The 16,560-nt window shown below is 38.4% G+C and overlaps 1 protein-coding gene and 1 pseudogene across 1 annotated transcript in view; one reads left to right on the forward strand and one right to left on the reverse strand.

Moving 5' to 3' along the window:
- The window catches only part of GLCE (glucuronic acid epimerase), a 116,522-nt gene that overhangs the window by 57,720 nt on the left and 42,242 nt on the right, over positions 1 to 16,560 (reverse strand). The window lies entirely within an intron of this gene.
- On the forward strand, positions 9,142 to 9,833 carry LOC124508448 (peptidyl-prolyl cis-trans isomerase A-like; annotated as a pseudogene).

The following is a 16,560-nucleotide window of genomic DNA, read 5'->3' on the forward strand; positions in this document are numbered from 1 at the left end:
TCCAGATAAAATGGGTTAATCATACTCCAACCTGTCTCTCTGAGTAAAGGTAGCTACAAGACCTGGATAGAATACATGAATAGCTACTTTGTTTTATTATAATTATTTTTTTTTTATTTTTGAGAGAGAGACAGACAGACAGAGTGTGAGCAGGGGAGGGGCAGGGAGAAAGGGAGACACAGAATCTGGAGCAGGCTCCAGGCTCTGAGCTGTCGGCACAGAGTCCGACGCGGGGCTCAAACCCACAACCGTGAGATCATGACCTGAGCCAAAGTTGGACACTTAACCAACTAAACCACTTAGGCGCCCCTTGGAACAGCTACTTTAGAACTCTGAAAAGTAAACAGGAGCACAAAGATTGGGTCAGAAGACCAGAACTTGAAGTACCACTGAAACATCATTTTCCAGTATGTAAACCTCCAGTTCAGGTATCCTCTAGCCTGAACCTAATACCACCCCAAAACTAGAAGTGGGCATTAGTGCTGGCTCTAGGAGAGGGAAAGGGATCTTCCAACTAAAAGGAAAGTGTGGAAATCCCTCCCCCATTCCCTCAAGCTCAGCCTCCTGCAGCAGCTTTGGCAATGGAGGCCCATTAGGACCCTAAAACTCTGAGGAAGGGAAAACCTCCCTCTGATTAGAGGAGCTGTGGTCCAAAGAGGATGTGGTGAATCCCTGTTGCTTTCTCTCTGTTATTCTGCCACTTGGCGCTGGATATGGGCACAGTTGTAGGGACTGCACATTAGAGAAGAAAAAATAAAGCTCCACCTTTCTTGTCAGAGAAAAGGGGAGCCCTGAGGAATCAGAAATTACTGGGAGATCCCAAAGAAGGAGCAGCTTCGGAAAGCAATGCTTCAAAGTTGTTTATGGACTCCCAGGCTCATCTCAAGCAGCACATGTGTGTATCTGACCCAGACAAGCACAGACTTTGAGACTTAACTATGATATAGACCACTACCCAAGTTCCAGAATGGCCCATGTGTGGTGCACATGTGGGACAGATCCATAGAGCATGGCAAAGGCTCTGAAAATCCAACTAATGTTGTAGTCACAACTCACAGGAACTCGCATCCTTAACCAAACTGGGCTATTTGCCTACTAAAACAAATACATCAACATTCTGCACAGGAACTGAACAAGACCCAAAGTCTCATAACATACTAGTCAAACTCTCTAGGATATAATCCAAAATTACTTGGCAAATGAACAACCAGGAAAATCTCAACTTGCATGGGAAAAGATGCCTACACCAAGGAAATACAGTTGCTAGAATTGAGGAAGATATTAAAGATATTAGAGCAATCCATCATAGAATGCTTCACCAAGTAAAAGCAAACATTTTTGAAACAAATGGATAGATAGAAAGTCTCAAAAAAGAAACAGAAGATATAAAAAGAGAACCAAACTCAAATCTCAGAAGTGAAAAAGTATCAATAACCAAAATTAAAAGCTCACTAGATGAACTCAACAGTAGAAAAGAGATAACAAAAGATGAAGTCAATGAATACAGAGGAACAGAATTTATCCTCTGTGAACAGAGAAAAAGATTAAGAACAAAACAAAACAGGAAGAGTGCCTCAGATCCCACATTAATGACACCAGAATCCCAACAAAGGGCACCTGAGTGGCTTAGTTGGTTAATGGTCTGACTCTTGATTTCGGCTCAGGTCATGGTACCACAGTTCATGAGATCAAGCCCTGTGTTGGGCTCTGTGCTGACAGTGCGAAGCCTGCTTGGGATTATCTTTCTCCCTCTCTCTGCCCCCCCCACCCTCCACCTACACACATGCTCTCTCTCAAAAATAAATAAACTTTTAAAAAATCCTAATATGAGAGGATTTCAGTATTTGTTGAATTTGTTGAAAGACAAAAACTTAGAGTTTCAAGCAGCCCAGCCAACTCCCCAAAGAGAATAAATATAAAGAAATCCATGAATAGCCACATTTAGAAAACTTTAGACAAAAAGTCTTGAAAGCAGCCAGAAAAATTTAACATTACTTAGAGGGGGAAAGTGTTCAAATGACTGTGAATCTATTTTCAGAAATCATGCAGACCAGAAGGAAGTAGAACATTTTTAAAGTGCTGAAAGAAAAGAACTGTCCACCCAGAATTCCATAACCAGCAAAAATATCCTTCAGAGATGAAAGTCAAATAAAGACATTCTTAGATGAAGGAAAACTTAGAGAATGTTTTGACAGCAGGAGTGCTGTAAAAGAATTGCTAAAGGAAATTCTTCCAACAGATGGTAAATAACGCCATAAGGAAACTGAAACATCAGTAAGGAAGAGCAATGTAACTGTTAAATATCGAATTAAATATAATGGACTATTCTTATCCTCTTGAGTTCTTTAAATATGTTTGATAGTTGAAAGCACGAAGTATAACCTTCTGTGGTGGAGCTTTCAATGCATGTCATACAATACAATATATAACACAACTACAGCATAAAGTGGAGGGCACAGTAAAGGGACTGACTGTATGATGGTACAGTTTCTATGAGCCACATAAAGTAGCAAAATCTTGATACTAAGTAGACTGAAAAGTTAAGCACATTGTAACTTCCAGAGCAATCACTGAAAAACAAACCGTAAAAAGATATAATTAAAAACAATCAATAAATTATCATAGAATACCTAACCAAAACACACACACCAACACACACACACGCACGCACACACCAAACACTCTAAAAGAAGGCAGGAAAGGGAAAATTGAGAAATAAAAACAGGGGTAACAAATGGAAAGAAAGAATAAGAAAATAGTAAATGTATGAGGCGCCTGGGTGGCTCAGTCGGTTAAGCGTCCAACTTCAGCCCAGGTCATGATCTCACAGTCTGCAAGTTCGAGCCCCCATCAGGCTCTGTGCTGACAGCTCAGAGCCTGGAGCCTGCTTTGGATTCTGTGTCTCCCTCTCTCTCTCTGCCCCTCCCCTGCTCATGCTCTGTCTCTGTCTCAAAAATAAATAAAAACATTAAAAAAAAAAAAAAAGAAAATGGTAAATGTAAATTCAAACATATCAATAATTACATTAAATGTAAAAGATCCAAACACATCAATTAAGGGAAAATCAAAAAAGAATAGTAGAAAGAAGCATTCTTTAAATACAATGTCATAAGTAGTGAGCCACTCACGAAAGGGGCCACGAGCCAAGGAAAATGAGCACCTTTAGAAGGTGGAAAGAACAAGGAAACAAATTATCCCACAGAGCTTTCAGAAAGAAACAAAAGTCTTGCTGACACCTGGAATTTAGCCCAGTGAAACTGGCTTCAGAACTGTGAGACAGTAAATTTGTCCTGTTTAAGCCACTGTTTGTGGTAATTTGTTAAAGCAGCAACAGAAAAGTAATACACTGGATCACAAAACAAACCTCTACAAACTTAAAAAAAATTAAAATCATACAAAGGATGTTATCTGCAATAAAATTAAACTAAATTATCAGTAACAGAAAGATAACAAGATATTCTCCCAAGAGGAGGAAATTGCAAACACACTTGTAAGAAATCCATGGATCAGAGGCAAAATAGAAAATATTTTGAAATCAACAAAAATAAGACACTATATCAAAATTTGTGGAATGCAGCTAAAGCAATCCTTAGAGGATAAGTTTTGACATTAAAATACATTAGAAAAAAGAAAATCTAAAATTAACAATCTAAGCTTTCAGCTTAAGAGACTGGAAAAAGAAGAGCAAACTAACAAGTAGAAGGAAGGAGATAATAAAGAGCAGGAATCAATGAAATTGAAATTAATATTTAAAAAACCAATAAAACCTAAATTAGCTCTGTGAAAGATCAAGACAAGCAAGAATGATAAGACAAAAAGGGAGAAGACATAAATTCTCAGTACCAGTACAAATGGGGAAATTTCACAATAGACTGTACAAACATTTAAAGAATAACAAGGAAATACTGTGAGCAAATCTCTATGCACACAACTCCCTGAAACCATAAACTACTAACATTCACATACATTAATATGGATAATCTGCACAGGCTGTAACTATTAGATAAATTGAATTTGTAGTTAAAAATTTGCAAAAGAAGAAATTCCCCAGGCCCGGATGTCTTCGCTAATGAAATCTACCAAATATTTGAAAAACAGATTAACTCTAGACTGATAAGACTAGCAAGTAAGAAATAAAACTGTCCCTATTTGCAAAAAACATTATTGTCTACTTAGAAAATTCCAAGGAATACAAACAAACAAACAAAACCCTCCTGGAACTAATAAATGAGGTTATCAAGGTCAAAATATACAAGGTAAACATCAATTATATTTATACATACTAAACAGTGAACAATTCAGAACCCCCAAAGTTTTAAAATAATGTTATTTAAAATAGTTCCACAGAAACAAAATACTTAGGTATACATCTGATAAAAAATGTACAGGATCTGTATGCTAAAAACTACAACATGCTGATGAAATACATCAAAGATGATGCAAGTAAGTAGAAGGATATACCGAGTTCACAGATTGGAAGACTCGAAACAGTAAAGATGTCAATTCTCTCCCAAACTGGTCTACATATTTAATTCAATTCCAAAAAAAATCCCAGGATTTTTTGTTGTTGTAGAGAAGCTGATTTTCAAACTAATATGGAAAGGCAAAAAATCTAAAATAGCCAAAACTATCAAAAAACAAATTTAAAAAAAAGAAAAAAAGTTGGAGGAACTATACAATCCAATGGATCAGCACAGTGTCCACAAATAGCTCCACACAAACACAACCACCTGATTTTTGATAAAGGTGCAAAGATAATACAATAAGAAAAGGATAGTTTTTTGACAAACTGTGCTGGAACAACTGAGTGTCCAAATGCAAAAAAAAAAAAAAAAAAAAAAAAAGAATAAATTTTTACCTAAACCTCTTATATTATATAAAAATTAACTGAAATGGATCATAAACCTAAATGTAAAATATAATACTATAAAACTTTTTACCTACCCCCCTTCCCAAAATAGGACAAAATTTTTGCGACCTAGGGCTAGGTAAAGAGTTGTTAGACATGACAACAAAATACAACCCATTAAACAAGATGGGATACATTGGATTTTATCAAAATTAAAAAATTTTGCTCTGGAAATTTTTTTTTACCATAATATAAAGACAAGCTATACACAGGGAGATAATGTTTGTAAATTAAATATGCAACAAAGAATTTGTACCCAGAATAATAAAGAACTCTCAAAACTCAGCAGTAAGAAAACACTCCAATTTAAAAGAAAGAAAGAAAGAAAGAAAGAAAGAAAGAAAGAAAACAATCCAATTTAAATATGAACAAAAAGCATACTGATCAGAATGGTTAAAATAAAAAAAACATGGTAACACAAAATGCTGCCAAAAATGGAGAACAACAGGAACTCACATGCGCTGCTGGTGGGAATGAAAAACGGAAAAAACCACTTTGAAAAACAGTTTGGTGGTTTCTTATAAAGTTAAATTTACACTTACACAACCCAGCAATCAAACTCCTAGATATTTACTCAGGCCAACTGAAAGCATATTCACACAAAAATCTGTATACAATTGTTTAATGGAAGATTTACTCAAAATCACCCAAAACTGAAGGAACCAAGATGTCCTTCAATGGGCTGTTTAAAAAGAAAATGACTAAAGGAAATAATTTAGGTGATAGAAACAAATTTTATTTAACACTTTATGAGGTAGACAGTCACCCTTCCAACAACTGAAAATGGGGCAGAAGGCAGGAAGCTTTTATAGAATAAAGAATAAAGAACAAGGAAGAGAGAAACAGAAAATATCTGACTGGCAAGAGCCACACAGTCAACCTCATTTGGGGTGAGAAGGCCCAGAGGTGGCCTGGTAAACACCAGGGACTGGTTGACTAGAGATACCGTGTTTCTGGTCAAGCGGAGCTTTCATAGGGACACAGGTTTGCGGATGTGGCACCTAGAGCAGGAGCAGCTCTATCTCGGGCCTAGAAAGTTGTTTCAACAAGATGAATGGATAAAACAACTGTGGTAAATGCCTACAACAGAATACGCTGCAGGAATAAAAAGGAGTGAACCATTTGATTCATGTGACATGGAGAAAACTTAAACGCACTTTGCTAAGTGAAAGAAGTCAGATCCAAAAAGTTACATAGTATATGACTGCATGTGTATGACACACTGGAAAGGGCAAAACAGTATGAAAATAAAAGAGATTAGTGGTTGTCAGGGAAGGGGGGATGTGGGAATGGCTGACTTACAAAGCAGGTATGTGAACTGAGTCGTGGGTTGGGCAGCCCTATGGGACTGAGCCCTTCACCTATGGAATCTGCTACTATCTCCAGGCAGATGGTGTCAGAACTTTAGTGCAATTTTGTGATTTATAACAAATACATACACTTGGTCATTCAGATGACCAAAGTATATTTCTCACATATATTTTGCCTTCATGGTTCCTGGCTCACTGTTCCAAAACTTCCTGAGCAATAAGAGCAACAGGAACATCCTTTGTTATATTTGGTCCCTTGTTATTCATAACAGGCCCCTTTTTCCATCACAACTGGGTTTATGTTAATGAGGTGACTTCCATAAAATAACTAAGTAAGGATGGAGGCTGATTTCTGGAAGAACCAACCCCGTGATTAGGGGGTTGGAAATTTCAGTTCCACTCCCCACCTCCCGCCTGACCTCCAGGGAAGGGATAGGGACTGGAGGTGAATCGACTGCTAATGGCCAATGACTAAATCAATCATGCCTATGTAATGAAGCCTCCATAAAAAAAAAAAAAAAAAGAAGAAGAAGAAGAAGAAAGAAAAACCAGGAAGGGTTTCAGAGAACTTCTAGGTTGATAAGCACAAGAGCATTTGGAGAGAGTGGTATGCTCCTAAAGGGCATAGAGGCTTCGCACCCTTTTCCCATATCTCGCTCTAGGCATCTCTTCCATCTGGCTGTTCCAGAGCTATATTCTTTTTTAATAAACCAATAATCTAGTAAGTAAAATGTTTCTTTGGGTTCTGTGAGCTGCTCTAGCAAATTAATCAAACCCAAAGGAGGGGGTCATTGGAACCTCTGACCTACAGCTGGAGGCTCAGAATCACTGGTGTCAACCTAGACTTGCAACAGGTGTGTGTGTGAACTGAGGTGTGGGGTGGCAGTCAGTCAGATGGGACTGAGCCCTCAACCTGTGGAATCTGATGCTACCTCTGGGTAGATGGTGTCAGAATTTAGTTGAATTGTAAGTCACCCAGCCTGGTGTCTGAGAACTGCGTGTTGGTGTGGGGAACTCCTCTGCCCTCCACACCCACACATACACAAGTTGCAACTAGGTTCAGAACCTTTTAACAGAAGAATATTCAGAGTGATGAAACCGTATGGTACTGGGATAAGTGGATAATGACCCTGTGCCTTTGCCCAAACCCGCAGAACTGTACATTGCAAACAGTGAACTTTAATGTATGCGAATTTTTAAAAATCCACTACAATATTAGGGAAATCTTAAGATAGAATGCAGTCTGTGACAAATGAATCTGACGGTACTGCAAATGAATGGCAAAACCCCACTGAAGAGCTTAGGAGGAAAATGAGCTGATTTAAGTAACTTTGGAAAACCACGTCTTAAGTGGAAACTTTAAGGCTAAATACAAAAGGGCCTATACATAAACACTGTAGTCTAGTTGGTAAGTTTATTTCTCATGAGAGTACTGGTTAATTCTGAATTTGCTTTTTACATGTATACTGGGGTGGAACAAGTAAGTAAATAGGCCAGGTTTCTCGTTCTCAGAGAAGTTACAGATAAGCTCAAAGGAGAAAGCTAGAATGAACCCTATGGTACTGAATGAGAGTCACAGATGTTGGTATGAACTTAACATATATGCTGCTTAATATATAATACAAATGGATAAATACAGAAACATTAAAGATGTGTACAGACGCATCAATTAGCATACAGATGTTTAATTCTTCTGTCCTCTGAAAAGGCCTAGAAAGAGTGACACCCCAATAAAAGCACCCCGACATTGGTCTCTAAACACCATTCTCCAATACCAGCTCTATACCAGAGCTCAGAGAAATGCCTGATTCTAGGAGTAAGGTGGAGACAATACAAGATGAGTCTGGAGCATCTTATAGTGCCAGAAATCAAGGAAGTACTCAAAAAACGTCAAAGGGACACAGGGGTCAACGATGAAATAATTTTAGCAACAAAATAAATAACATAGCTTGGACTACAAGCCAATGTATAAAATAAGTGTACATAAGGACGTAAATGACTGAATGAATGACTGAATGAATGAAAGGGACAAACTTCCTTATGGAAGAATTCCTAATAATATATGTAGACAGACCCTCATCGATAAAAAGCATCCCCTTGAGTGCAGGCTAGAATTAGTGACTCACTTCCAAAGAACAGATGATGGAAAGACAAAAAATAACTTTACAGTGTAGAAACCTAGCAAATACTACCTTAACCAAGTGATATTATCATATACTCCCTGATATGATGTGATGAGAGGGAGGGCACTTTGCTATCATACCTTTGATATTCTTCCCTAAAACCATTAGCCTTGGTGTAATCATAAGGAAACATCAGATAAACCCAAACTGAGGGACATTCTCCAAAATACCTCACTAGTATTAGTACTCAAAACTATGAAGGTCATTAAAAGCAAGGAAAGACTGAGAAACTGCCAGAGACCATAGGAGACTAAGGAGGCACAACAAATGCAATGTGGAATCCTTGGAACAGAAAAAGGAGACTACTGGGAAATCTGAGTTTAGAATCTGGAATTTGGGTAACACAAGGTAACAAAATTGGCTTCTTCATTTTGGTTTTGTAAGACGTTATCATTACAGGAAGGTGGGTGACAGGTATACGGGGATTCTCTGTATTATCTTTGCAACTTTTCTATAAATCTAAAATTATCCCAAAACAAAGTTTCTATTATTTTATTTATTTATTTATTTATTTATTTATTTATTTATTTATTTTTGGGACAGAGAGAGACAGAGCATGAACAGGGGAGGGGCAGAGAGAGAGGGAGACACAGAATCGGAAACAGGCTCCAGGCTCCGAGCCATCAGCCCAGAGCCCGACGCGGGGCTCGAACCCACGGACCGCGAGATCGTGACCTGGCTGAAGTCGGACGCTTAACCGACTGCGCCACCCAGGCGCCCCAAAGTTTCTATTATTTTAAAGAATGGACAAAAGACGTGGACAGACCCAAAGAGAATACGTGTACGGCAAAAAAACACGACAAAATGTTTGACATCATTAACTATTAGGAAAATGCAATTTAAAACCATTATCAGATATCGTTCCAAATCCATTAGAATGGCTGTAATTAAAAAGAATGACCACTTGCAGACACCGCAGCCCCAGAGCTGGTCATCCGCTCAGTCATGGTCAACCCCACCACGTTCTTCGTTCTTCAATTATCATTGTGGATGGTGAGCCCTCTAGCTGTGTTTCCTTTGAGCTGTTTGCAAAGTTCTAAAGATAGGAGAAAACTTCTGTGCTCTGAGCACTGGGGAGAAAGGATGTGGTTATAAAGGTTTCTGCTTTCACAGGATTTACGTGCCAGGGTGATGACTTCACATGCCATAGTGGCACTGGTGACAAGTCCATCTATGGGGAGAAATGTGATGATGAGAATTTCATCTTGAAGCACACAGATCCTGGCATCCTGTCCATGGTGAACGCTGGACCCAACGAACGGTTCCCAGTTTTTCATCTGCACCTCCAAGACCAGATGGTTGGAGGGCAAGCACGTGGTGATTGGCAAGGTGAAGGAGGGCATGAATATTGTGGAAGCCACAGAGGGCTTGGAGTCCAGGAATGGCAAGACCAGCAAGAAGATCACCACTGCTGACTGTGGACGAATCTAATAAATCTCACTTGCGTTTTATCTTAACTACCAGACATTCCTTCCGTAGCTCAGGAGAGGACCCCTTCACCCCCACCTGTTTGAAATACCCTGTAATCTTTGTGCTCTTGCTGCCGTTCTATAGGTTCCATATTTTTCCTTACTCCCCTCCAAGTTTAGGTGGACTGCAGTGTCAAGTTTATGATTATGAATTAAAAAACTAAACAAACAAAAAAGAATGACCGTACCAAGTGCCAGCAAACAGAACTAGAACTATCACACATGGCTGATGGGAATACAAAGTGGTGCAACCAATTTAGAAACTGGCAATTCCTTACGAAGTTAAATTATACAATTACCAACAATCCCACCGCTATGTATTTACCCAAGAGAAATGAACACTCACATTCATAAAAGCCTGTACACAAATGTTTTAACATCTCTATTCAAAATAGCTACAAACTCGAAACAATTCAAAGTCCTTCAATGAATTAAGGGATAGTGGTACATCCATACAATTAACTACTACTCAGCAATAAAAGTGAATGAAATAATGTTATACAAAACAACTTAGTTCACATGAAATCTTAAGGCACTATGCTGAGTAAATGCATGTGTAACAGTGTCAAATAGCTAAATACTCTATGATCCCATTTAGTGTCATTTTTGAAAAGACAAAACTAAAATGACAAAGTGGTTGCTAGAGGTTATGGGTGGAGTCGGGAGGGTACAAGCACAAAGGGAGAGCATGAGGGAGTTTATGAACTAATAGAACTGTCTGGATACAGACTGCGATGACAGTTACACTAACTTATACACGATAAAATTCATCATCTGTTCACAAAGTAAATTTTACTGCATGCTCACTTTAAAAATTAATTTCTGATACTTAAATCATCTTTAAGTCATCAAGATTTTTCCAGGATGTTTAGTTTGGATTTTACTATCTGTAAAAATCCTCTTGTTAATTCTGGCTATTTTCACATAGAACAAATGACACATTTCTCAGCTCAGTCCTAACATGTAGAATCACTGGGGGATCAATAGCCTAAAAGACAATTCCTCTAGTCAGTGCATCACCTGCAAAGGAGTCTAATCTACCAACAATCACAATCTCACCTAACTGAAGAGCAAATCATGACGTGCACTTAATGGCATCATAAAAGAACATTCATTAATTTTTTAAAGAGAATACTGATTTATGGGGCCCCTGGGTACCTCAGTCAGTTGAGCAACTGACTCTTGATTTCAGTTCAGGTCATGAGATGGAGCCCTTCAACAGGCTCTTCGCTGTATGTGGAGCCTGTTTGAGATTCTCTCTCTCTCTCTCTCTCTCTCTCTCTCTCTCTCTCTCTCTCTCTGCTTCTCTTTCCCCCTCTGTTTCTTTCCCCTGCTCATGGTCTCTCTCTCTCTCTAAAAAAAACAAAACTAAAAACAATGAATTAATTAATTAATTAATTTTAAAAAAGAATATTGATTTATAGCCAGAGAATTCCAGGGAGGGGAAAAATGGGATTAATTCTATTCCAATGTATTGAGAACATTCTAAAAATGAGAGAGTAAAACATAATCATTTGTTCCCGCATTTATTATAGGGAAAATTAATTGTTTTATTTGAATAAGAAGAAGGTGAAGAATATAAATCAAGTGACATAATATTTCAGAATTCTATTCTTCTGCAAGAGTTTTACCTCAACTAATATAGTACTACTGTAAGCTTCCATTATACCATCCATACACATAGCACAAAACATTCAAATGCATCCACTCCAACAACTGGCTTAAATTTAAAAATCTAAGTCAAAAGGTACACCTTTCTGGAAAACACCTTTATTATTATTTAATCTATTTGATTCCTAGGTTTATCTCAGGTGTTATTTTTAAAAATCATATTTTGGTAACTATTTTACTTAAATAAAACTCACTGACTAGACTACTTGTTTTAAAGGATACAATTGCTCTCAGTTGTGCTAGTAAATTTAGCAACAATCTTAAAGTATAAAATTTTAAAAATATAAAATCTTAGGGGCGCCTGGGTGGCGCAGTCGGTTGAGCGTCCGACTTCAGCCAGGTCACGATCTCACGGTCCGTGAGTTCGAGCCCCGCATCAGGCTCTGGGCTGATGGCTCAGAGCCTGGAGCCTGTTTCCGATTCTGTGTCTCCCTCTCTCTCTGCCCCTCCCCCATTCATGCTCTGTCTCTCTCTGTCCCAAAAATAAATAAACGTTGAAAAAAAATTTTTTTTAAATATAAAATCTTAAAGTGTAAATTTCACTTTATACTTTATTTTCAAAGAACCAGAGATTTTTTTAAAAAAGCCAATCTCCAACTGCACTAATTTCAAGTGGAAAACAAAAAACTTCTGTGAGGAACAGTGTTTGCCTTAAGGCTTTTTGTTTCCCTGATATTACATTCAATTAGAGGTGAAATGGCCTGCTTCAAGAACTTAGGTTTATTTTCCCCAGAAACACATTTGGAAAACTATATGACTTACATCTGGAACCATATCCTTTCAAACTGAAGCCATTTGTGTGCAGTCACTGTAATAGTTCACTGAGGCCAGTTTAGTTTTAACACCCATTGACACAGTGCCTACTGCAAATCAGTCTGCTTAGTCCTCCATGTAATCTTCTCAGTAAATGTTCAATTTACTAAACAAAGGCTGTTTCAGTAATTCAGGTCTGACTTCTAAAGATGCAAATATACCCGTCAAAAGCTTTCAGTAAGTCAGTAAATTTCATCTCTGTGGCATTGCAAGTATTTAAGTCATTCCTATATGTTAATGTCCAAAACCATGGAGGGTTTTCCCCCTCGAAAAATCAACAGAACCTCAGTCATTTTCATTATTGTAGTGTTATACTTCCAGCCCTCTTCAAATTTCCATTTAATAAGTTTTTGCATATGAACTAAAGCCAATAGGATACCACAGTTTCCAAGACACTGAAGCATCAAAGAAAAAAAAAAAAGGCTCACAGAAATCAACATTATCTATTAATACTTTAAAGATTACAGTGCATTGGGGCACCTGGGTGGCTCAGTGCGTTAAGCGGCCGACTTCGGCTCAGGTCATGATCTCAGGGTTTGTGAGTTCAAGTCCCGTGTTAAACTCTATGCGGACAGATCAGAGCCTGGAGCCTGCTTCGGATTCTGTGTCTCCTTCTCTCTCTGCCTCTCCCCTGTTCACGCTTTGTCTCACTATGTTTCTCAAAAATAAATAAATGTAAAAACATTTTTTTAATAAAAAATAAAAATTAAAAAAATAAAAGGTTACAGTGCATTAAACCACATCTATAAAATAAAAGTAGCTATCACCTACCTAGACCCACATTAATATCGCTCAAACTTAACAGGACAATAGCCATCTCAACTTAAGCAAATGAAATGAATTTTCTAGCCACTGTTCCAAACTTTCTTTTATCAGAAATGAAATTTTGTATAAATATACTTAGGCTACTTGTTTGGAGACATGAAGAGTCATATGGATAAGAAATCATCCATAAGTAATGTTAAATTACCAAAGAATCATGAAGGAATTTTAAATTTTTTTTTTCAACGTTTATTTATTTTTGGGACAGAGAGAGACAGAGCATGAACGGGGGAGGGGTAGAGAGAGAGGGAGACACAGAATCGGAAACAGGCTCCAGGCTCTGAGCCATCAGCCCAGAGCCTGACGCGGGGCTCGAACTCACGGACCGCGAGATCGTGACCTGGCCGAAGTCGGATGCTTAACCGACTGCGCCACCCAGGCGCCCCATAATCATGAAGGAATTTTAGTTGGAAAGCTGTGTACTGACATGAAGAAGATGCCCTAAGACCCCATATGACATTTACACTTTGTAGTCCAAACCTGTGTAACAAATATATTTAACCACTTGCCAACAGTTCTGATAACAAGTTCTGTGATGATCAAGTTTAAAATTAATGCTGGTATATGATCTATAAATCTTACATACCTACGCTTACTCCAATCCATCATTACTAGAGTTCCTCATTGCTGCTTTGGGATATTATATAGCACAGAATAACCTTGACCATCACTGAAAAAATTAAGAATTGGCTTTAAAAGTCTTTGAACAATTGGTAAGAATCCCATGGTTTTTCACAAAACTTTGACACTTGGCACATAGTGGGAGCACAACAGGGAGTTGTATATGAAGAAGACACAGCTCTAGGAGTAGTACACAATCTGTCTCATGATTTTAATTTATTTTTACTCATTTATTTATTTTTCTTTCATTATTTTAAAAAGCTATCCATCCCCAGAAAAGCCATATTGAGAAATTTATTTTAATGTGCTTCTGGGTTGGCAATTCACTATCTATTGATGAATATAGGGCTTAAAACAACAGCTGAGGGGCGCCTGGGTGGCTCAGTCTGTTGGGTGTCCAACTTCAGCTCAGGTCATGGTCTCACAGTTCGTGGGTTCGAGCCCCATGTTGGGCTCTGTGCTGACAGCTCAGAGCCTAGAGCCTGCTTCAGATTCTGTATCTCCCTCTCTTTGTCCCTCCCCCACTCATACTCTGTCTCTGTCTCAAAAATAAACATTAAAAATTTTTTTAAAAAAACAACAGTTGATTTTTTTTTTTAATTGGGTAAGTATTTCTGGCTGTTGAAACCAGGGGGAAAAAAAGCAAAAGTGCCAATTTAGATGATGACAGCATTTATAAAGCTATCTTTAGCACTCTGAAGTTTTAACTCAGAAAAGATGGAGTACATGATAATTCTTAAGGCCTTTTAAAAAATTCTTCAGCAGGTATCTGATTAAATCCTAAATTGTCATCTGAGTCTGGATTGATGAACTCAAAATTCCTCACTGCTTCTGGAGTAGAAAGTATCAGAAAAGAGAGAGAAGTCAGGTTCCTACCAATGCAAAGGAAAACCGAAGTAAGCCGTTGTGAACGGTATCGGTTAAACCCTATTCTAGTGTGGCATGAGGAAAGGACCACAACAAGGGACACTAAGACCTGCTTTCAAAGAACTTACATAAACACGAAATACATGAAGAATCCTTTATAAAGCACTGCTGTATCTGTTTGGCTTGTTTTTTATAAGTAAACTGCTGTACACATATAGGCAGGGCAGGGAATGTGTCTGGTCTTTTCGCCACAATAGCCCCAGTGCCTACTGCAATGCCTGGCACAGTGTAAGAAATCAAAAATTATTTGTTGGACAAATGAAGACTTTCAACAGTTATGTCAATACTGACATTTGGTTTCCTGGACTCTAGTGACCTAGCCCCTTTTGACAGACAGAATGGCCCTTCAAAGATGTCCTTGCTCCTTTCTCTCCTATCCCCAGCCTAGCTTCCCTTACATGGCAAAAAAGGCTTTCAGTTATAATTAAGATTATGGATACTAAGATTTGGAGACTGTCCTTAATTATCCAAGTGGGTCCAATCGAATCAATCACAAGAGTCCTTAAAAGCGGAAGAGAAAGACAAAAGGTGGCATCAGAGAGGTGAGACAGAAGAGGAAAGAGGAAATACCGGAAGTGTGAAACAGAGGTGACCGTTGTTGCTGGCTTTGAGAAGAGGGGTAAGAATGCCACAAGCCAAGAAATGAGGGTGATCTTTAGGGGCTGAGAAGGGTCCTCATCCGACAGCCAGCAAGACAACTGGGATGTCAGCCCAACAACTGCAAGGAAAAGAATCCTACCTCAGCTCCAGGCTCTGAGCTGTCATCACGAATCCCGATGTGGAGCTTGAACCCACAAAACATGAGCTCAGGACCTGAGCCAAAGTCGAACATTCAACCAACTGAGCCACCCAGGAGCCCGGAGAGTCCGACTCTTGATTTCAGCTCAAGTCATGAGCCCAGGGTCATGGGATCAAGCCCCACTTTGGGCTCTGTGCTGAGCGTGGAGCCTGCTTAAGATGCATATTCACATTCTCTCTCTCTCTCTCTCCCCCCTGCCCCTTCCCCCACTCATGCTCTCTAAAATAAAAAAATTTTAAGCTATAAAAAAATACACCCTCCTTTAACCTCTACTCTAGCACCCTGTCCTCTTGCCATCACCCTGACACTACCCCAACAAGAGATCTAAAATCTTTAAATGCTTCAATCTGATCACAATCTCCTATTAACTTTTATTCATGCTGCTCATACTTGTCACGATAAAGGAAATATCTTGTTTGAAGGAAGGGATACCTTGAGACAAAATGTGTGGTTCACCAATCACAAATTCTATTTTCTAGTTACAATGTTCAGTCAGCATCCTACCAGAGTACATGAATGCCCCCACTGAATGGTTATAATAAAACTGCAAATTTCACATTCCTTGCAACATGCAGTACCAAGGACATATACCGAACTGTGTTATTAAACAACCAGTATGTCAAATCCTGACTGACTTACCTTCGAAGGAAAAGCCTTTTGTTTTTAAATCTGGAACCATTTCTTTGCCTCTTTATATTTATACACTTGCTCTAAAATATTAAAAAAAAACCAACCTCATAAACAATCTGTTTAACAGTAATTAGAATTTTATCTAGTTAAAACAACAGCAGAGCGTGCCACAACACAGATGGCAAAAGACTTTCTCCTTGCCTGATCAGTGTCAAAGAACCATTCTCCTATTTCACGATCAGGAAGAATTTTGTTATAGGCTATCGCATTTATAGCACACACACTAGTGAGTGAAAAGACAGCTTTATTAAGAAAGCCTTTGTTCAGCAGAACTCTTGGCTATTTCTCAATGTAAAGATTTTTCTTACTGCCCAGATAAAACCCAGCCAAATATATGATTAAGGAA

Source organism: Lynx rufus, unplaced genomic scaffold (assembly GCF_022079265.1).
Source record: "Lynx rufus isolate CCGP_SWC_20201006 ecotype Redwood Valley unplaced genomic scaffold, mLynRuf1.p SCAF_13, whole genome shotgun sequence".
Lineage (NCBI taxonomy): Eukaryota > Metazoa > Chordata > Mammalia > Carnivora > Felidae > Lynx > Lynx rufus.